The sequence below is a fragment of the Nyctereutes procyonoides genome, unplaced genomic scaffold (genome assembly GCF_905146905.1).
Source record: "Nyctereutes procyonoides isolate TBG_1078 unplaced genomic scaffold, NYPRO_anot_genome, whole genome shotgun sequence".
NCBI classification, from domain to species: domain Eukaryota; kingdom Metazoa; phylum Chordata; class Mammalia; order Carnivora; family Canidae; genus Nyctereutes; species Nyctereutes procyonoides.
In genome coordinates, this window is record NW_026575121.1 from 7,271,442 (window position 1) to 7,294,594 (window position 23,153).

At 37.1% G+C, this 23,153-nt stretch overlaps 1 protein-coding gene across 5 annotated transcripts in view; it reads left to right on the forward strand.

Moving 5' to 3' along the window:
- The window catches only part of ENOX1 (ecto-NOX disulfide-thiol exchanger 1), a 550,745-nt gene that overhangs the window by 272,694 nt on the left and 254,898 nt on the right, over window positions 1-23,153 (forward strand). For 4 of the 5 annotated variants that reach the window (XM_055336178.1, XM_055336176.1, XM_055336180.1 and 1 more), the window contains exon 4: window positions 3,796-3,940. The gene's annotated coding sequence lies outside the window, so the exon portion shown is untranslated. Of the gene's footprint in view, window positions 1-3,795; window positions 3,941-14,340; window positions 14,458-23,153 lie in introns of those variants that run through there. The other variant, XM_055336181.1, reaches the window with a different exon arrangement.

Below are 23,153 nucleotides of genomic sequence, written 5' to 3' on the forward strand. Positions count from 1 at the left end.
CAGCTTAAAATATTTTAACTCTGCAGTGAGAATCTAGAAGACGTATGAAATATTGTTGAAGCCTAGGAAGATTCAGTGAAGATGGCGAGGCTTCTAGTATGCTGCGAAGGTGGCTTGATACGCAGAAGAGGGGAAGGCACAGCAGTGGTTCTTAAGAAGTCATATACATCTGAGTCACCTGGGGAGCATTTTTTTACATGCCTATGGTGACACCTTTCCTCCACTGATTCCAATTCAGTGACTGTCATACACCTCTAGTTGAGATTCACTGTAATACAATGAACAAGCCATTTCTATTTGATTCCAAGGTTCAGATCAAAAAAGAGTCTGTTTTAACGTGAGAAGAGATGGTGAGAACACTGTTCTTAATGAGGAACTTAGATCCATCCTTGAGAAGATAGGGAGCCATTATGTAGGTTCTTCGGTGGTGGATATACATAATTAGTATCACATTTTCTTTCATTTATGTAGCCATTCATCTATTTTGCTTCCAAATATTGGTTTATCACCACCATAGACCAGTCAGAGAAGATGACCGATCTCTGGACTATTTTCGGGATGAGCCACAAGAAGGAAAACCAGCTAGAAGCTTACTGGAGTACATAATGTCATAAGTTGGATGAGTGGGGAGAAGCATTGGTAGGATTTCCTAACTCAGTGGAAGGAATAAAGAATGCTGAGAAGGGAACGATGATGCTACCAGAGGTTTTGCAGATTCGTTCTCCTTGTGCAGCCCTCCCTGGGCCAGGAAACAGGGAGGATGTGAGAGATTTCAAGCCACTGTATGCTTTTAGCTCTTCTGTTTAGTACGATACTGTATATATCTGGCAAGGACAAAATAGCATGGCTCAGTAAGCCCTTGAAAAGAGATTTCAGAGGGACCATGGTTTAAATCTATAAATGATGAGATTCCTGCTAAGCTTCTTTTGAATTAAAGTCCAGAATACGGGGGGACATAGGGATGTTCATGAAAAGAAGACAACATTTCTAAACGAATGATGCAAAATCAAATAAAGTCTTTGTTTTCACTGCTTCTAGAGAACCAAAGTCACAATCGTTCTGTGGCTCTGTGCTTAATAACAATATAGTACATCTTTTCATTATACTTCCCAGAATAAAAGGGTGTATAGTTTCTCTGCACAGTGACAGACATGTTTTCCTGAACAATAGCCTGTAAAGGTCACATTGAAGATTTGAGTCACAAGCCCTGTGATTTAAATTTGAAGCTAAGTTTAAAACTAGTGTATCTAGAGCTTGCCAAGTTCCATTAAAAGCCATGGTGTCATCTTGGATTACAGTTGAATAAAACAGGATTCAGCGAGATACTGTATCTTTCTTAGCAGCAACACATAAGATTTTCTTCTTTGGATCATTCCCTGGCTGTGTTGTTATGGTAGATGTCTACTTTCACACCAAATCCTGGGAAATAAAGTCGAATTTCATGGACCTATTTGTTTGTTTTTTTCCTAAAGTAGTTCATTTTCTAGCTTTTCCATTATCTTCAGAGGTTTTCTATAAAAGCCTAATCATTTGTGTGTGTTTAGTTATGGTTGATCTTGAATGCTACCTCTCCCACTGCAGCCTTCTTGAGTCCCTTCATCCCCTACAGAGAGGATCCCAACTCACTAAAGCTTTGGAGCACTTCTTGCTGACATCATCATGGTCTGCTATACACTAATAATATTCCAAGTCCTTAACATTTAATGGGTTCTTACTGTGAGCCACTCAACCTGCTAAACCCTTTATATAGGTTATCTTAGTTAATGGTCACAAAAACCTGCATGGGAAGTATATCATTTCTGCATTTTGTGGATGAGAAAGCTGAGGGTAAAGAGTTAAAATCCTTGCCCCAGGTCATATCACTGGTAAGTCATGAAACAGGAGCATCCTTAGGATCCGGACCCCATTATTTCAAGCACTTATTAGTATGCCCTTCTTATAATTTTGACATCCTACTTATATCCTCTTCCAAGAAAGTTAACACACTTGAGGGAGGACTACCTTGCTTATTTCCGTATTCCTAGAGTTTTCTGACTTATTGATTGACTCATAAATAAATGAGCAGCCAATAGTGGCTGAGTGAGTACTTGAAAATTGCCATTTGGATTTTATGGGAAACAGGGTCTACATGTTTAGGCATAGAACCTGAAACTTTGCTTCTGAGTGATAGGAAGAAAACAGAATGCTACTCTATGAGGTTTTACGAGTTTCTATTTATTTTTATCCCTGTCATTTAGGTTAGATCCTATGGTCCAAATTTTTTTTTCCCCTGTTCTTTGTCAAACTCTTCTTCCTTCTTTTATGCAAAGATAAACTGGCTCAGTTCGGCTCTGTTTCTTTTTTCCCCCATGTAATAATCCCAGGCTCCAGCCCTACAGAACTCTGAAAATGCTATCAATCGTTTTCCCCTGTTTCTTTATTCATGACTTATTCAAGCTTTTGTTGCCAAAAATAAAATATTTTTTTTTTTACAGTTACACATGACCTTCTTGCTCCATCATTCTCCAGCTTTTCTGAGGAACTTCCCAAATGCAATGTGGATAGGAACTAAGAGTCCCAATACTCAGAAATCAGTGGCATTAAAAGCTGGACCTTTGAGGGAGATTTTGAAGTGGTTAATTGGTGGGCAGTGACCCTGAGACACCCTGTAAGGGGGCGAGGCCGTGTTGGCACTGGAGCATCTGGGAAATGTGTACCTAGCTGACTAACAGTGAGCATGGAAACCTAGATGGTGCCCTGTGAACCTTGCCCCATTACCTTCAGATGGACGTGGCCACAAGGAGATACAGCAGTAGCTCTCAGGTGCCACAGAAAGTGTGGCTTCCAGCTCCAACCAGAGCAGGAGCACCCTTAGGGAAAAGCAGTATCCTCTTTCACTGACTCAGGGCAGTAACAGTGGGTTAGGCCGAGGCACCAGAGAAGGAGGCTTCTCTCCTTGACGTAACACAGCACACCAGCCTGCATAACCATCTCAACAAGGGGCCTACGGAGTTTCCAGCGAGCCTCCTGCCTTTGCAGAAAGAGCAGAGATGAGAGACAAACCGCCCCTACCTAGCACCAGGGGTCTGTATTTCTGTGACTGAATTAAGATATTACTATATATAAAACTAAAGCAAATCAGGAAAGAAAACATCTGAATTTAACGATACTTGAATTAATTTAAGAAATCGCAGCATTGTCTGTTCTCCTGTCTTTAGAAACATTTCTTTAGAAATGTTTTTTCTAAATCACATAGGCCACAGAGTGAAGTGAGGGAAAGAGCCAGCCCTGAAGCCTTCGGGCTATGACAGACCAGGGTTCTAAGCCTGACCTCAGGAGTCTGTACTTGAGTTTTCTCACCTGTGAAATGGAGCCAGGACACTCCAATTGCAGCCCTGTGGTTCAGATTAAAAAGCCTGTATGTATATACGTATATATGTATACACACACACACACACACACACACAGCCCCTTGCACAGCTTCTTGCTGTGCTGACAGGCACTCCGTGAATCCAGCATCGCTGCCTCTGTGCTCATTCTCCATGCACAGTTCTTCAGTCCCACCCTGCTTAGATGATGCGAAAAGTAGAATCAGTAAAATACTCTTTTATTCTTCAAAGGCTTTTAGATACAGGCCTGAGAGATTATTGTCCCACCCTGCCATTTATGAATAAGATTTTGAGAGTATAAGGCAGCAGAAGCTAATGCCATTATATTAATAATAGCAGTAGGTGCTACTAGAGACCCCATGATGGCTGAGACCGGCAGTAATGGTACTTGGATACTTCCTAATAGCGTGCTTTCCTTTCCTTCCAGAAGCATCTGGCATGTCAGAGCCACACTGTCTTCCTCGGGACTCCCTTTGTGAACAGCTTCGATTTAAAAGACTTTTGTGAATATATTGTTTCAACCAGATCCTCCAGAGACCATACTTGTCTTCTGATCCGCGGGAGGTCTTAAGGTTCGTGCTACTTTTTAAAATTTCTCTTAGTGACGATATTATTAATTTTGAGAGGTATTTTTAAAGTGGATAATAGTCCTATTCTGGAATATAGATTTTTGCATAGATTATAAGCCTTTTATTTCATTGGTAGCTAGATATGCTACTTCTCATACTTACTACTGTATACCCTGTAGGATGTTACAAGGATATTAAAAATGAAATCTCCCCCACATTGGCTTAAGACACACTTTATTTTTGTGTTCATAAATTCTAACTGAATATTCAGTAAATTTATATTGAGTGTCTAGAATATATATCAGATTTTGTTAAGTATTATCAATTAGATGCCTGTGGATAAATTATATTTTGAAACATTAAAAAAATCAAAACTGCATTTGTCAATATCAACTAGTATTATTACTATGACAGCTTTTAAATGAGAAAGCCTCAGTGGCCAGAATGTTTTCATTTCTTTCTACCAAGGGGTACTCACCCTATGATTTATAATGATAGAACAGGGTTGTTGTTGTTGCTGTTTAATATGTGTATATTAACAGCTTGAAAAATTGCTAACAATATTGTTTCTTACTCAATAAAAAAGCATGCTAGCACAGCAAGCATCTTATTCTGGAAGTACATGTTTTGCCATTGAGATAGTACCAAGCTAAACACTTTTATTTTGGAAGTACAAAGGTCTTCCCGACAAAGACCTATCCAAAGGCTGAATTCAATCCATGCATCTTTCATCGATGGAAAATAAACGGGGGAGAGGGTAAAGCTCAGTACATTGAGTGGACGAAAACTAAATGAAGAGCAAGGGAGAAGGAACATCGTACTTTCCCTAGAATGACATGGCTTTTTGCACAGGCGTTTATTTCATTTGGTTGGACTTTTATTCTGTCCACAGTGACAAATGTTTTCTCCCCTAATGGCCCTTTTCTGTGGGTTTTCTTTTTATTTCTTTTATTTCTACTGAGAAATCAAAGTGGATTTCACTGCAGTGCTGGGCTAGGTTCCAGTTTTCCCACTGCACCCTTCATTGTCGGGCCTCATGATTCACTCACTTTGAAGGGTGAGGCGTACAGGATGTTCTGGGGGAGAGGGTGGTTGGGAAGTTGTGCCTCCACCTTCATCTCTCCAGTCTGTCAATTTGGTAGCAAATCGTAGCGTGTAGTAACCTAATAAGTGTATCCATAGAAACAGAAGCACTAGAAAGGACTTCAGAAGTTACCTAAATGTTCTTCCCTCCTCTATAAGCCAGATCCCACTTGAACTGTCCGAAATCAATGAGAACCTGTTTGTCTTCAAACCCTTCCTACCTGGGTATCCACTTTCCTTTTGAAACCTGATATAGATTCTCCTTTCTTAGAAACCTTGTTGCCAAGAAAGCCAAAGTAATTCCTGACTTCCCAGCATGACAATGCATCCTTCTCTCATGAAGATAGAGAATTTTCTGGTCAGAGCTCCCACCCCCCTCCTCAATCCTGTATCATCATCATAGACTCACTTCTCAAGTCACCTTTTTTGTCTTCCAGGGAAGTGAACCCATTCTGTTGAACTTTTTTCTATGAAATTGTATAATCCAAATATTTACTTACCCTCACAAGTTCTTTTCTGAGTCTCTAAAGATCTATACAGTCCACTTAAGTTTAGGAGTCCAGACCGATTGAAGGAGCATTAAAAATCATCAGTGTTTCTCAGTGGGGGCCCATTATTGACATTTCGAGGGGTGCAGTTCTTTTTGATGCAAGATTGCCCTGTGAGTTTTAGAATGGGCAATAGCCCTGGTTTCCAAGAACCAAAGACAAGTAGCTCCCTCAGCTCCCAGTCATTGTGGTAGATAACCAGAGTCAGACCTCCTTCACATCTGCCTGCAGAGGACCAGGGAAGACCTTGGAACTGAGGATGCTGAAACTTAGCAAGAGTTGAGCGAAGGGTAGGGCTGGGCCGGGACTCCAGTTTTTAATACTGTGTACCATTCTCTTCCCACTCGATCGTACTTCTACTCTGGGCTCACATGTATTTCTCAGCTTTCCAGGAGCATAGTAACATGCATATATGAATACTCTTTTGGAGAATCAGAATTTCTGGTTTGGTGTTTAAAGGAAATCACGGTTGTTTGATATGGGAACATTGGCGATGGGAAAGATATTATCAGAGCTTAGTGCAGGAAAACAGCAAAGAGAGGACAGCTCTAAAAATTTAGGGGAAAGAGAGGACCTAGACCCCAAAGAAAATAGTGGGGTTGATGTTGCAAATGTATTAGCTCAGTCACCCGGGGGAGAAAGAGAGAGAGTGAGAGAGAGAGATAGAAAAGCTGACATCTGAGGGAAGATTGAAAAGGGTAAGTAACAAAGGAATTATTTCTTCACTTGCTTTTCACCATCCACCTTAGTTCCAGCTCCCTACTCCATGTCACAGCCTTCCTCAGAAATTCGAGGATCAGTTTTGAGGAACTTAAAGGGCTCTTGATTGCAGCTGAAACTCTCCCTCCCTTCAGTCCAATATCCCTTGGCTCACCCACCCTCCATCAATGTTTCTCCCTTCTCGAACCTCCCTTAATGATGGCTCTGACTTCATGCTTCAAGCAGAGAATGGGAAAACGACTTGATGACTTTTATCTTTCTGGATCCCTCCAAGGTCCCAAGGAGAGTTGTAAATTGAAAGAATGTAAAAACAATTGAGCTTCAGGAAATTTCTCCCACAGAAGGTCTCTTAAGGCTGTGATTTCTTGGGGCCCCTGGGTGGCTCAGTTGGCCAAGCATCTGACTCTTGATTTCAGCTCAGGTCATGAACCCAGGGTGGTAAGATCGAGCCCCTCATCGGGCTCTGTGTTCGGCAGAGTCTGCTTGAGATTCTCTCTCTCCCTCTCCTTTTGTCCCTCCCCCCATTCACTCGCTCTCGCTCTCTCTCTAAAATAAATAAATAAAATCTTAAAATAAAGAAAGCACATCCTAGAAATATATTGTAATATGTAATATGTAGAGCTCTCTTTCTCAAATTTTCTTTTAAAAGGCTCTGATTTCTTGAGACATTTACCGTAATAGAGGGACCTTTCCATAGAAAAATAAATTCTCATTCACTACGATTTTTTTTTAAATTTAGCATAAGAAATCGTTGAATTCCCTACTATAGAGGTTACTTATTAACAAAATGAGAATTCATCACTTGCAGATATAATTCTAAGTAGGAGTATCTGGGTTGTTATAATAGATGATACTTAATAAATATCTGCCTTAGCTTCTATAAAATACACATGGGAAGTGTAGAGTTGAAAATAGGGACTGGACAAGAGGACTCTGTTTTCTAGTAAAATGAAGAATCCCACATGAGAAGATTAAAATACCTAAAAAGGCTTACATGTATGAAGAGAGAAATAATAACAGCAAAGGCTTCCCTTATTTAACTATTGAAAGCTTTATGACAGAGTTCCTCAGTCAGATTTTTTTAAACATGGTGATTTTCCTGTTCTGTCGTCTTTGTGCATGAGACACCAAGTCATATTTGACTTCTCAGAGTTTCTCATTTCCTGAAATGCACTACTAGCTCTATAAACATGGAAGAATAAATATTAGCTTTATGAGACCATATTCCTCTACTAGCTAAAAAATAGCATATAATAAAAAATACAAGGATGTAATATTGAAAATTATAGATCAATATGCCCTCTTATTGTGGGTATATATCTAATCCTCATGCATGGAGACTAGTTTTTCAGAAAAATGTGTACTGTGTAGTACCACTTGTGTCTGTGATATATTTTCAATATTTAACAATATATCTCGTGACTCTTGCCTCACTAGTGAAACATTTCAGGCTTATTTACCATTATGATTTAAGTAAAAAAAACCTCTGTGGCTCTTTGCTATTAATTCTAAGAATGCAAATGGTCCAAAGTTAATGAAATGTTAGTCAGTTTCCTTCCTGCTAGAGTGCCTCAGTACCCTGTGCGCTCCTTGGAATTACATTCGAAAAACGCTTAATGGCAATTTTGAAAGGAAAGGAAGTCTTTGTGATGGGTTAAAAAAAAGAAGTCAAGTGTGGTCATGAACAGCTAATCAATACTTTAAATGTGCAAATTGTTATTCCAAAATCCAAACTCTAATTATACATTTTTAGCAGCAATGAAAATGTGGCATCCATTAACCATCCCTTAAACCTCACATCCACACCCCATAAGGAAGAAAAGAGTGACTTACATGGATAGTGTATGATTGAAATGCTCTTTTAAAGCTAGAGGATTCAATATAATTATGTTCAGATAATTCACTTCCATCTGGAAATTACCATCCATTTGCCAAAAGTGCCACTGACTTATCATATCAAGGACAGTCTTTTCTTCTACATTAACTCTCCATTGTTCCTCTTGCTAAAGATGGAAAATAATCAGACTTGTATATTCTAGGCTCAAAAGTAAGAAAATTGGACTTACTAGAATAGTTCATTCTAATTGCCTAAATGTCTACAGCATCTTTCTTTTAAACCACAAATTTTTTAAATACATTTTTTACTATGAAATGGTTTAAACCTATAGAAAATAAAAAGCCTATGTATCCACCCCCATATTTTAACATATTTATATTATCATTTTTGCTTTGGGTCTCGGTGGTTTTTTTTGTTGTTGTTGTCTCTGTGTTTTAAAGCTAAAATATTTTCCATCCTTCCTGTTCATCCATCCCCAGAGGTAATATTAACTCTTATAAAATTGTTGTATATTATTCCATTTGTATTATATAATATTATGTATTACTGGTTAGGAAGTACAGATGTAGACATAATAGATATATATCCATAACTAATATAAATCTGAATATGGATAAATATATGGAACGTTATTTTTAAATGGGTAAGATCATACTGAATTTGTAGCTTTGCAACTCGTTTTTCCTCACCATTGTTCTTTTTTTAAGGTTCTCTGTTAATATATGGACATAGGCTTATTCTTAGTAGTTGATTATTGTGTTGTCTCCTAAATAAAGTATATCTGTCTTCTCATAACAGAGCATTTACCAGTCTTCATTTTTTACCTCTTTATTATTCACAGTAGATATACGGGTTTCCTGTGTGGTGTGGCTGCATCCCGCCTGCCACAGAATAGGCACGTGAGAAGTATTTGTCCTTTAAATTCTACTACAAAACCTTTTCTTCCTTCTTGTCAGCAACATTTCCTATCTTGTTCTGTGCCTTCATCCTTACCTCTTGATTATTCTGATGGGCATTTTCTAATGTGGATTCACCGGTTCCATCTCACTCAAGGATAAATTTGTAAACAGTGAGAAAAGACAGAAGAAATAGAGCAAAGGCAAAGAGAGAGTGAAAGAAGGAAGAAGGGATTGCTTCCAGCCCTTAGGCTCTGAGGTTCAGTTGGCATCCATGAGAGATAGTATTTAAAGTACATTTGCACAATTTTTTACACTCCACCATTCAGAGGTCATCTCGTCTTGGAGGCCTTTTCTTTTCCATTGGACCAAGCAAAAGCGTTTCCTTTTGTCTCTTGGTTTCATAACAACATTAGAAAAATGTGATTTAAAAAAATTTAGATATAACGTTGAAAACTTCAAGATCTAAAGGTAAATATTTAATGTCTGGTGCCTTTGAAAAATGTATACCATCAAAAATCCTCAAAGGAATATGTATTTGTACTTTTGTAGTAGGTTTTAGGGTTGTTTTGTGAGTGTTTTCCCTAGCACATGCTAAATAAATCTTTGTTGAATGGTCGAATGAATAAACAAGGTAATAAATATTTGTAGAGGCTACAGTAATAAATATTTGTAGAGGTTATGTGGTCATTTGACTCGGAGGTATTTTAGCCTTCCTAGTAATCATCTTTCATCTACTAGAACACTTAACTTCAACATTTCGACCTCCTGTGATTGAAAACTGAGGTGTAAAAACAAACGAAAGGTCGGAGTTAACTGAGAGAATGAATTTTCAAGAGTTATTAGAATTAAAGTCTCCGTTTCGGGTTCGTAGATTATTCAAGGCTGTAGAAACAAGTGTCTACTCTTAAAAGTTCAAGAACTGTATGGATTAGAGGTTAGACTACTTTCATATTCTGTTCCATTTTGTTATTCTAAGAGATTAAAGCTCTTTTTTTTTTTTTGGTCAATCATGTTTTTGTATGTGACTGTGGGCTGACCCAGTTGACACCACTAAAAAAAAATGCAACTTTGAAAAATTCAAGAGTAAAAGCAATTATTTCTAGAATTGACAGAACCTTTCCTGGGTTCAATTCTCACCCTTTTAATTATTTATCCCCTTCAAGATGCCGGAAATTATTATACCGTAAATTATCTTACCACTTGCCAAATGTAATTTTCTATATAAAAAGATTAATAAGTATTGAGAATTCCCTTTCGTCTCCCTGGCAAGCAATGCTGTGGTCTTTTCTGAAAGTCAAGTCTGTAGGGTGTTTTTTCCCCCTTAACCTTTATTTTTCACTATATTTGTTGGAGCTCTACTAAGCTAAAATTTGGGCCAACTTTAGTTTTCAGCAGACTTTTATAACTGAGTCTAAGTCTTCAGGATACAGAGTTGCTGTCAGAAATTCTTTCACACATTACCTATAGCTGCTCTGCTGCTGGGCTTCACCGTAACACTTAGGCTTTCCTGTATGTCTGGAACCAGCAGGGAAATGCTTTCAATCATAACTCATGTATGCTTTTAAGTAGAACTTGTTCTGGTAGTACAAATATTCCCAATATGAAGTCATTAGGGCTATTTTCAACATTAAAGTATGATTTTTATCGGCACCCACTGTAATGATAGATCTGCAGATGGCCCCAGGTTCTCATTTGGCATATTTGTTAATAAGTGTAGTGAAATTCCAACAAATCATACACTCTTCACTTCAGCAGATTATCCTTTAGAAAATAAAATACCTACTCTGCTCATCTATCTGCCTCCGAGGTGTTGCACTGGGACTCAGCTCAAATTGTCACCAGATCTATAGACTTCCTTGCCTTCCTCTTGAGGCCTATTCTCCCAGGAGCTGGACAGCAGGGTTCTGATACCATCCAAGATGGAACTGCAGAAGAAAATGAGATCTGTCCAGTAGTAATAGGCCTTCTGTCATTCCTTTATATTTCTTTTCCTTTTCTTTAAATCAGAGTCCTTAGAATTTTTTTTAAGGAAAAGAAATAACCAGGCCACCAATCCAATGATGTTGGATTGTAAATTTTTCAAATATAATTTGAGAAAGTGTCTGTTAAAGTTTGAAATGAAATGGAGAAGAGTAAAAAAGTCTGGGTTCTGGTTTAGATTTGAGGACCAGCAAGTTCATTTTGAGTAAATTGAAACCTAAATTTGGATTCTTTAGTATAGAAAAAACGATGCAAAACGTAAAGATAAGTAATGCATCATTCCTGAAAGTGTTGAAAACAAAATCAGATTAACAAGACTAGGCAGAAAACAAAACCAATAAGTGTTAGGAACCCAGAAAAATTGTGAATTTCAAGTATGCTCTTACTACTTGAGATATAGACATAAATAATTAAAGAAGGACAAAGAATTTCAAGGTTGCTTGTGAAAGAGACAAAATTAACATGGGGAAAGCTCCCTAATTTGGGTGAACCAGAGAGAGCTCACTTGTTAGAATTACGTGATGTTTAATCTCAAGGATAGTTACATTCTCTCAAACACAGTAGTAACTACAATAGTAAAAACAACAACAAAACCCTCTCCATCCTGCTTCATGAATCCCTAACTTCTTCCTAATAATTTTATTCTAAGATGATGCACACTGGGAAGAATTACAAAAGTTTGGCCTTTTACCATCCTAAACCATGTATATTAATTTAGAAAACAGTAGATTAACCTAAAGTCAGCAGTAAATTTTTAGTATACATCTCCTAATATACTTGCCCGATAAATGTATTACTATTTAAAGCAAAAGGATGTTTTAAAATTACAGGTGTACTGGCGGTGAAATCCAGAAAGAGGATTTCCAAGTGACTATTTTCATTTACATAGAACATTTTATTTCCCCTGAACAGTAAGGCTTCACTCGAGGGAAAGAATAATAAGACATTAAAGCACAGGGCAGCTAACTCCCAGCTCATGTCTCCACTCAAGAAAGAGGTCATAGAGTATGGACATCCCAGCCCTCCAGCCCAGGAGAGATAAGTGGGAGGAAAAGATAAGAGGTAGGAGAGGTGATTGCCAACCAGCTTCCTCTTCCCTATTACCCCAGAATTTGGCATGCAGCCTGTGTCTCTTTAATTTTATCTTTAGCTTCTATTGATAGCATACGGTGTGTGTGTGTGTGTGTGTGTGTGCGTGCGCCCACACAGCGGAGGTAGGAGAGGGAGTTCCTTTTCAAATAGACACCAGGGAACAACATATTTTTATGAGAAAGACATTTTTCTAAATTCTTCCCTGAAAGTATAAACATTTGAATAAATACTATAGGCAAAAGTTTTCCAGATTAAAAAAGTCTGAGACCATTTCCATTCATTTGAAATGTTTCACACACACAAAGGAGTGCTATTTACTGAACAATGCCATCACTGTTAGAAATTCCATCCCAAATTTTAGCAGAGAAAGTATAAATCCTAAAATAAAGATGAGTTGAGGGAATGGAATGTACTTTTCCTGTCATTTAAGAGAATTTCTTTTGTTGTTTTAAAATCCTGGGTAAAAATCCATTAATCACAGTTTCTTGGAATTATCATAAGTATATATATTTGACAAACCCCGAAACAGCGGTCATAATAAGATGAAACAATTTTCAACATTCTAGAGGTCAGTTTTCTTATTAGAAACATTACTAAATTTCAGTTTAACAAAAGATATCACATTAAGAAATTCCACTTGCAGGGCACCTGGGTGGCTCAATGGTTGAGTGTCTGCCTTTGGCTCAGGTATGATCCCGGGGTCCTGGGATCGAGTCCTGCATTCGGCTCCCCACAGGAAGCCTACTTCTCCCTCCACCTGTGTCTCTGGCCTGTCTCTGTGTCTCTCAGGAATAAAATAAAATCTTAAAAGAATATTCCACTTGCATTTATAATATGCATTTATAAAAATGATATTTATAAGCACTATAGAAAATATCATTTATAAAAATGTATTTTTGCTTATGCACTTCCCAGGAAGGTAGGATATAACCTACATAAACTATACCTTCTTTTCTGCCTGAGAATTTCTGTCACTCAAGAAAACATGTGGTTGCTTCATCTATTGATTAAAAAAGCTAAAATTGTATTTTTAAAGCAAATACTGAAAAGGGAGGTAGTGGGGTGTAAATAGCACTATTTTCTTATTTTACTGCACTTAGAACTTTTTTTTCTAAGAGGGCAAGGCATAGAACTGTGCCGAAAGTAGGCTGTAATTTAAGTGTTTGCTGAACAAATAAATAAGAAAATTAATTAAAAGTGGCCTACAAGGGTGAATTTCCAAAAGCCCCATGACTTCAGTGGGCTAAATACCAGATGGGAAGGGTTTGGGAGACATAATGCTACATTTTCTCGTTTTACGCTTCCTCTCCAAGGACTCACTCTATTTATTGCTGTGGCATCTGGCAGGCTTTCTTTTCTGGGCCCAGCATGCTTCATGCCGTGTGTTAGCATTTTCCTGAAATGAAAGTCAAGGAAATACCATTTCTAAAAATATGCTTTATGGGTTTTCAAAAATATAGTATTTCCTTTCTACTAGCTCATTCACTTTGAGGTCCTAATAAATGACATTCATGCGTAAGAAAAAATCACAGTGAATCTGACTTTATCTATGCAACAAGCGTAACAATTGGTTTCATGAAATCTGCAAACATTGTCCTCCTCTTCTGTTTTTGAGACATTTTATTTTTGTGCATTTATGGCCACAGGCACTCCATGCTCACTAAAAATAGTAGCTAAAACATTTACTCAGTGCTTATTTGTCCCAGGAACTGTTCTTTATGTATATCAGCAACTATAGTCCTTTCACAATCCTGTATACAAAGTACTATTTATTGCTTACATTTTAGAAATAAGGAAATTTAGGCTTAGACTATTTAAATAGTTTGCCAAATTCACATGGCTAATATCTTAGAAAAAGCTAGGATTGCTTTCTTCTTTTTTCTTTTGATGTTTTAATTCATTTATTATTTATTGTGAAAGACTCCAATTTTAATGATTTTTTTCTTTTGCAACATTTTATTATGAAAATGCTTAACTGTAAAGAAAAGTTGAAAGAAGTTTATAAGGAACACTCATATACCCACCACTACCATTCCATCCCTCTTAGCCATCCACGAATCCATCTTATTTTGGGACAAATTTTAATAAGTTGTAGACATCACTACCATTTTCCCTCCCAAATACTTTAGCTTATATATCATTACTCGAATTCAAAGTTTATGGTTTTTTATAATTCTTTTTTTAGGCAAAATATATATTTATATAAAACATACAGATCTCAAGTATACATTTCCATGAGTTCTGACAAATGCCGACAGACACCAGTGCTACTCAGATCTGCATCGCTCAGAAAACTCCCTCCTACCCCTTCTCGGCTTGTTGATCCACTCTTCTATGGACAGACACCTTTACTCTTTCCAGGTTTGACTCTTATAAATGAAGTTATTATGAACATTCCGGAGAAAGTCTTTTTGTAAACATAGGCTCTCATTTCCATTAGGTCAATATCAGAGAGTAGAATTTAAGTCAGAATAGATATATATTAAGTTTTACAAGAAATTTCCAGGTCTTTGTCCGAAGTCGGGTGCACCATTTTACATCCCCACAAGCAATATATGATATTCTTAGTTGTTCCACATCCTTCATAACATTTGGTGTTGTCAGTGTTTTGAATTTTAACCACACTCTGGTGGGTTTTTAGTGGTACTTTCTTGTTAACTAATATGTATTTTTCTTGATGACTCATATATGGAAACCTTTATGTGCTTACTGGGCTTTCATATATTTTCCCTTATAAAGTGTCTATTAAATTATTTTCTCATCTCTATATTGGGCTGTTTGTATTTTTATTTTTGAGGTTTACCATATATACAAAATCAGATACCTACTCCATAACTATTTCTTAACTCCACTCTGTGGCTTGCCTATTCGTTCTCTCAAGTGATATCTATTGATGAGCAGAAGTTTTAATTTGGGGGGTTGTAATTTATTGGTGTTTTTCTTTCATGGATATTGTTTTTTGGATCCTAAAATAACTTAATCCCCAAGGCAAAAGAATAATGATAAATTCTTATGGCTTCCTTAAAGAACTTCATAGTTTTAGCTTTTACGTTAAGATTTATGATCCATATTGAATTACCTTTTGTGTATTATGTGAGGTCAGGGTTGGGTTTATTATTTTCTATATTATAGAATATTAAATTCTTCTAACCCCATTTGTTGAAAAGACTTTCCTTTCCCTAATGAAATGAATGCCTTAATACTATTTTCAGAAATCAAGTGACCATATAAGCATATATCTATTTCTGAGCTTTTTACTCTGTCCATTGATTTTGTTGCCCTTTATGCTAGTACCACACTGTATTGTTTACCATAGCTCTATAGTAAGTCTTCAAGGCAAATAGTGCAAGCCTTCCATCTTTATTCTTCTTTTACAATATTGTAAAAGAATAGTTTTACAATAGTTCTTCTAGTTCTTCTGAAATTTTACATACATCTTAGAATTAGCTTGCCAGTTTCTAAAAATAATCAGCTTAGTGGGGTTGTGATTGGGAATATGTTGAATCTAAATCTCAATTTGGGAAGAATTAAATATCAATAGTGAGCCTTCCAGTATATAAGCATACATTCTTTCTCTATTTACATAGGTCTTCTTTAATATTTCTCAGCAATATTTTATAGTTTTTAGTGTAAAATTCTTATATGCTTCTAATTTCATGCTACTAAGAATTTTATATCTTTAATATTTTAGGTGAAATTTTAATTTTTTATCTCCTAATTGCTTACTACTAATATATAAAACTAGTATTATTCTGATGCCAAAATCAAACAACTATTAGAAAGCTACAAATACTCTTTATGAATATAAGACAAAAAATCTTTGATATAGTACTATCACATAAAATAAAACAACATGTAAGGAAAATTATACAACTATGGCCAAGTGGGGTTTATCTCACGAATGCAAGGCTAGTATAACATTCAGAAATGAATCATTGTGAGATACCATAATAATAGAAAAAAAGGCAAAAACAATGTAATCATCCCAATAGAACCACAAAGAGCATTTTACCAAATACCTTTTGTGATAAAACTATTCAATAAACTAGAAATATAAAGAAACTTTCTCGACATGATAGAGGAGATCTATGAAAAACCCACAGTGAACATCATACTTATTGGTGAAAGACTGAAAAAGTTTCCTGCCTAAGATGAGAAACAAGACAAGGATATCTGCTCTTGCTGCTTCTATTCAATAATATATTGGAGGTTTTCGCCAAGACAGGCAGAAAGAAAAGAAATAAAGAGCATCCATATTGGAAAAAAACAAATAAAAGAATTCTATATATGAATGGCACAGTCCTATATAGACAAAATCCTAAGAAATTCACATACACACAAAACTATTGGGGCTAATGAATGAGTTCAGATGGGCTGCAAGATAGATCACTATACAAACACCAGTTATATTTCTATATATCAGCAATAAACAATCTAAAAGTGAAATTAAGAAAACAGCTCCATTTAAAATAGCATCAAAAATAACAAAATGCTTAGGAATAACTATAAGAAAAGAAGCATAATACATGGACAGTGAACACTAAAGTATTGCTGAAAAAAATTAAAGATGACCTGAATAAGTGGAGAGACACTACATGTTAATTGAAGATTTATGTTGTTAAGATGGCAATCTATGAATGTATGAATATAACACAAAATACAATCTACATTATATAGATAATAATCTATATTTTTATAGATAATAATATAATCATATTCTCCCCAACTTTATTTACAGATTCAAAGCAATCCCTAGTCTCAGCTGGCTTTTTTTTTTTAAAGATTTTATTTATTTATTCATGAGAGACAGAGAGAGAGAGACACAGAGACACAGGCAGAGGAAGAAGCAGGCTCCATGCAGGGAGCCCGACGTGGAACTTGATCCCGGACCTTGGGATCACGCCCTGAGTCAAAGACAGACGTTCAACTGCTGAGCCACCCAGGCGCCCCTCAGCTGGCTTTTTAAAAGAAATTTATAAGAGGATTCTAAACTTTCTCTGAAATAAGGAGATTCAGAATAGCCAAAACAATCTTGCAAAAGCATAGTGTTGGAAAACTCACTCTAGATTTTAAAGCTTACTACAAAACTACAATAATCAAGACTATATAGTACCAGCAGATGGATAGACAGATGGATCAATGGAATAGAATTGAGGGTTCAGAAATAAACCTATATATCTATGGTCAGTTGATTTATTGGAATGGTGTCCAGACAGTTCAATGGGGGAATAAAAGTCTTTTCAACAAATAGTACTTGCTGGGACAACTAGATTTTCACATTCAAAACAATGAACTTGGACTGTTATTTACTCCATACACAAAAACTAACTAAAAAATGAATCAAAGATTTAAGTGTAAAAGCTAAAACCATACAACTTTTATAAGGATATATAAGTATAAATCTTCATGACCTTGGATTAGGCAGTAGTTTCTTAACACTAGAAGCATAAACAACAAAAGAAAAAGATAAATTGTCCTTCATCAAAATTAAAAACTTTTGTTCTTCAAAGGACACTATTAAGAAAGTGAAAAGAAAAAAAAAAAGAAAGTGAAAAGAAAACCTGCAAGATGGGAGGAAATACTTGCAAATTCTATACATGGTAAAGGTCTAGTGTCTAGAGCATATAAAGAACTCTTACAACTCGACAATAAAAAGACAAATAATCCAACTTAAAAATGGGAAAAATTGTTGAACAGACATTCCTCCAAAGAAGATACACAAATGGCAAATAAGCAATGAAAAGATGCTCAACATCATCAGTAATTATGAAAACCACAGTAAAAAAGCACTTGATACCCACTTGGATTACTACAACAAAAAAGACAGATGATAGTAAATGTTGGTGAGGATGTAGAGATTTGAAACCCTTACTCATTTTCATGGGAATGTAAAAGGAATGCAACCACTTAGGAACAGAGTTTGGCATTTCTTCAAGAAGTTATTCATAGAATTACCATTTGATCTTGTAGTTCTCCTCTCAGGTATAGATACCCAAGAGAATTGAAAATATATGTTCACACAAAAGCTTGTACACAGATGTTCATAACACTATTATTCCTAATAGCCAGAAGTATAGAAAATCCAAACAGCTAATGAGTGGATAAACAAAATGTGGCATATACATGCAAGGGAATAGTATTCAGCCAAAAACGGGAATGAAATACAGACAAATGCTGCAATGTGGATGAACCTTGTCAACAGAATGCCAAGGGAAAGAAGCCAGACGCAAAAGACTGCATATTATATTAATTCCCTTTATAGGAAATGTTCAGACTAGACAACTTCATGGAGACAGGAAGTAGATGAATGGTTATCAGGCACTTGAGGGAGTGAAGAGTGAGTGCTAATGGTACAGGTTTCCTTTTTGAGTGATGAAAATATTCTGAAATTAGTTAAGGGTAACAGATGCGCAGCTTTGTAAATATACCAAAAACCATTGTACTGTACACTTTATAAGGGTGAAATATATAGCATGTGAATTATATCTCAGTATAAAAATTAAACTCTGCCCTGTGATTTAACAAACTTAATAGCCATAATTATTGTTTAGTAGATTTCATAGGATTTTTAAAATATAAACTGTGCAGACAGGGACAGTTTTGTTTCTTTCCAATGTTTATGCTCTATTTCTTTTTCTTACTTTGTTGAAGTGGTTCAAACCTCCTTGAACAGAAATGCTGAGATTGGGCATCCTTGCTGTCCTTCTGACTTTCTGAGGACTCTTTCACTGCATTAAAAATTGAGTAAGATCTTAGCTGTGGGATTTTTCAGAGATGCGTTTTATCAGATTAAAAAGTTATTTTCTGTTCCCGGTTGGTTAGTGTTTTATCATAAATGGACGTTTAACTTTTTCAGGAGTTTTTTTCTTCATCCATTAAGTGTCTCATACAGTTTTTCTCTTTTATTCTTGAATCTTTCACTTTAACTTATACCTGATACCAATGAAATAGACCCTGAAATAGACAGTGAAGTAGAGGATTCCACGGGAGATTTTCAGGACTAGAGCTACCTGTGGCAATCCACATTCCTTTGGCTAGACCTAGTGACGTTTACACCTAAATGCAAAGGTTAGTGGGAATTGTAGTCCTTCTGTGTGCCTAGAAGACACATGAAATGATTTGGTGAAAACAAAACAATTACAGTGATGATGATTTAAAAAAATAGTGCTATTATATTTATGTAGCCGTATATACTATTTAATTCAAAAATCCTTTTCATTTTCTGTTCTTTGTGTTAGAATTCGGCATGTATCTGTCAATATTCATGTAGAATAGGCTGTTGCCACTGATCTTCTATTCTTTGTTCTTCATACATTTCTGCCTTTTCATCCGGTTCCAAAGTCTGCCATTTTCCTTTTTGGGCTCAAGACCCTGAAATTCACTTCTACAGCTTCAACAACTCTCTTGAAATCCAGACCTCATTCCAGGAAGCCTTTGAATCATGTCCACATGGATATACCACTTAAAATGCCCCAGACTTAGTCATTTCCTTCCCAAACCCTTTCTTCCCAGTGTCTTTTCTAACTCAGATAAAAGCACACTGTGCACCCTATTATTTAATCCACATTCATCTCTGACCTCTCTTTCTCACTTTCCACATCTAATCACTTCTATGCATTAATCTTCTAAAATCTCTCTCAAACTGATTCCCTCTTCTGCATTTCCATAGCTATGGCAGGTCTGCCCCCCTGACCCCCATGTGGAGAATCACGGCATCCTTGCCTCACAGCTCAGCCCCCTTTGAGCCATCTCCCACTCATCACAGGACAGTGTTTCTAAAAATACAAATATAATCATGGTACTTTTATACATTAAATAATTTAATGACTTTCTCCTACCATGCGTATTTTTGGGCCTTTTTTCCTCTTAAAGTAGTGGAAATCTGTCTTTAAAAGAAGGTTCAAATTCTGGAATTGAACAAAAAAGGAAATGGATGGTGAGAGCCAGGTTTCTCCCTGCTGGGGCTTTTGCAGATTAGGAAGGAGGGAAGGCTGGAACCAACCCCTTGGTGCTGGATCAGAGTTGGACATGTCAAGTATGAACTCATGTTTAGCCTAATATACATACAGACAGACAGGTATAGGAACAGCTGGAGCTATGTGTGTATGTCTACCTGGGCTTGAAGGTATGCATACATCTCCTAGCTCTTCCTGCTGCCAGAGTCCAGGGGCAGTGCTACCCCAGGAGCAGCTGGCACACCAGTTCCTGTGTGCCTAGAAGAAACAGGAAATTATTTAGAAAAACTGATTTCTAAACATCACCCTCTAATAAAAGGAACTAGGAATGTTTGAGGAAATGGCTGGTTCTAGGGGTGAGGCAATAAAAATACAATATAAACCTGGAGCATTTGGTATTCCCTAAAGCAATAAAGTGCTCAAAAAAACAAAAGAATTGGGACATCTCTTTGTGCCAGATATTAAAGGGACATAAGTTCCCAATGGCCAAATCCTGAAGAATTTGAACAAGATAGATAACATGGTATTGGATTACAGATGAAAGTACAAAATTAATATATATGAGTTCATCCTGATATAAATAAGTGACTGAACAAATCAATAACTGGAAAAGAAGTTATACAAACCTTCCTTATAAAATAATTGAACATGGGACACCTGGGTGGCTCAGCAGTTCAGCACCTGCCCCTGGCTCAGAGCATGATCCCGTGGTCTTGGGATCGAGTCCCACATCAGGCCCCCTGCATGGAGCCTGCTTCTCCCTCTGCCTATGTCTCTGCCTCTCTCTCTCTGTGTCTCTCATGAATAAATAAATAAAATCTAAAAAATAATAATAATAATTGCACATACCATAGGCAGATAGAGCTCCCTCTAGGAAGTAAAGTTTACTCTCATCTTTCGATGTGAGCTGAACTTAGTAACTGACTCCCAGGAACAGAATATGTGAAGAAGAGAAACAGTAACTTTCCAGAGGAGAATCCTGGTAAACACTAGTGACCAAAGTGAGCGTCACAAGCAATGTCTTATTGATGTCCTATGCCTTCTGATACGACACGATGAAAAATGTACCTTATCTCTGCAGCATTGCTCCCCGAACCCAAAGCCCTAGGCTAGTCATGTGGAAAACAGTAGACAAACCCAAAGTGAAGGACTTTCTCTAAAATACCTGACTAATATTTGCCGAGACCATCAAGGTCATGAGTAATGAGGAAAAACTGAGAAACCATTACACATCAGAAGGGATAAAGAGACATGACGACTAAATGCAATGTGGTGTCTTGGCCTGGATGCTGGAGCAGAGAAAGCACGTTAGTGGAAAACCTGGTGGGATAGGAACGAAGGCTGGAGTTTAGCTAATAGCAGCGTAGGAGGGTTGGTTTCTTGGTTATGACAAAAGTGCCACCGCAATATAAAAGGTGAGGCATTTATGGGAACTCTGTCCTATCTTTGCAACTTTTCTCTAAATCTAAAATTATTTCAAATTTTAAAAGTTACTTTAAAAATTAAGAAGGCCTGATATAAAACAGATATGAGCAAGGCTGCTGTGGTTGAAAGCAGGACCCAGAGTCCTGACTCCCTGACCTCCCCCTCCCTCCACCCCTCCTCGCCCACCTCCCTCCTTCCCTCCCTAGGACTCTAGGGTTGTCTGGTGCCCGTTCCAGGAACACCCACCTATAGATTAAACCCAAGCTCCTTGACGTGCCTTCCAGTGCCCTTCGTATTCTCACCCTTACCCACCTCTCTCTTCATCATCTGTTGACCTCCTGCCTCCTGTATTTATTTCCGTCCTATATTCTGAAGGCAATTTCTTTCCTTCAAGCAGACCACGACCTTTGTGTTGATTTTGCCAGAGCTGTTCTTTCAGCTTAGAAGATTTTTCTCAAGTTTGTTCAGCTTCAGAATTTCCATTTTATGCCTTCTATGTCATCCTAGAATTCAGCTCAAGAGTCTTCTCCTCTCCAGCGTCTCTAAGGGGAGGGAGGTCCTCTGGCAGTATTTCCACAATAACATGCCATCCGCTGTCCATATGCCTACAGCTGTCTCCGTGCCCACAGCTTTCCTCCAGTGCTTCACAAGCCCCCTGAGAGGATGCCATTCATTGCTTTGTGCCAAATATCAAGAACAGCCTAGGACGTAGTAGGTATTCAGCACATGTCAAATAAATGGATAAGTGGATGGATGAACAGTAGCAAGGTCACTAAAACTAGGTGACTTCCTTTTTTGTGGAATTTTCATTTATTTGAATCTAGTTATCATAAAGCTACAAACTCAGCATTTCACTAGGCAAGTTGATTCTGGTTTCCCAGTGTAAAAGGCAAAGCATTGGGTTTTGAGGGGTAAATAATAGCCTAATTCAACCAGTATGTCTATTAAAAAAATATTGAAGGAGTTTGGATTTTACTCCTTTAAATAACAACAATTCCACAAGGTGTGTATACCTTTCAGTAAATTAAATGGCTGCCATAATGTTGCTCTTTCAGTCTGCTGGCGTTTGAAGGAGTTGTCAGTAAAGCGAGCTGCGTACATTCATCTTCATTAGCCTTTTAAAGTGATACTTTTTGATGCAGGTGGGCCAGCTATTCTCAGGCACTCTAATTTGCCAATTATTGTACCCACGGATGAGGACAGATAATGATTAGTTGCACATTTTGCTCACTGGGCAGCTTAATGTTCTTGTCACCTTACATTGAGTTTTAAACGTGCAAAGTGCAAAGAACGTCAAATGCTTTTCTCAGACTTGGGGGTGGCAGAGAGGTCATAACTAGTAACTTGAGTTGCTTCAGGACACAGAAATTAAAGGGCCTGATTGATTAATAAGACAACAAGAATATATGGCAGAAGCATATCAAGGAACACTATGTGCGTGTGTGTGTATGCATGTGTGTGTCTATAAAGGCTTAGATGTATCTTTATTTTCTTTCACAAAAGCACTACTTGCTAGCTTATGGAATCTGAGTGCTTGTTGGTGACTTAGATTACTACCATGTAAGGAAAGGAAAAGAGAATGATAGGATCTTATTTATAAAATAGCATTCGACCTTAATAATTTCCTTCTTTGGTGTTACAGGCAACTGATGAATTATTGAAAACTACATCTGAAAC